Below are 615 nucleotides of genomic sequence, written 5' to 3' on the forward strand. Positions count from 1 at the left end.
GTCGAGTTATGAAATTATGATCTCATATTTAGGCAATCAATAAGCTGCATGTAGAATCAATATCACTAATATTTGCTTAATTATATTAGACTATTTATATTACATTTTTTAAGTGCAACTTAATGCTTAACACAAACTTCCCTATGAATAAAGTAATGTTGTGTATAATACAGGCTATACAGCACTTAACAATAAGTAAAATGTAGTCTAAAAAAAAATGAAAGAGAAAATTAAGGTCAGGATAAGACATTAAGACATGCAAGAAGTTAGATGGTGTAATAGAATGAAGACAGAAGCTGTGCATAGCACATGCTTGAAAACTGCTACACAAACGTTTTCGGGAACAAAGCCATCCCTGCTTATTTCTCATCATTCACTTTCACCCAAAGAAGCCAAAAAAACCAAATACAAAGCCTAGGACTCTTTGTTAAATTGTTGTACATGCTTATTTGCACCTATTTTAAACACCATATTCATTTAATGTTCGCTTAATATTTGCTTTTTATGTATATTTTTTTTGAAAATATTTAACAAAAAAAATTAGTCAAATAAAAATAGAACTTACTTTATTTAATATTTATTAATTATTAAAAAATAAAAAAATTCTGACTTTTT

The sequence above is a fragment of the Arachis ipaensis genome, chromosome B07 (genome assembly GCF_000816755.2).
Source record: "Arachis ipaensis cultivar K30076 chromosome B07, Araip1.1, whole genome shotgun sequence".
Lineage (NCBI taxonomy): Eukaryota > Viridiplantae > Streptophyta > Magnoliopsida > Fabales > Fabaceae > Arachis > Arachis ipaensis.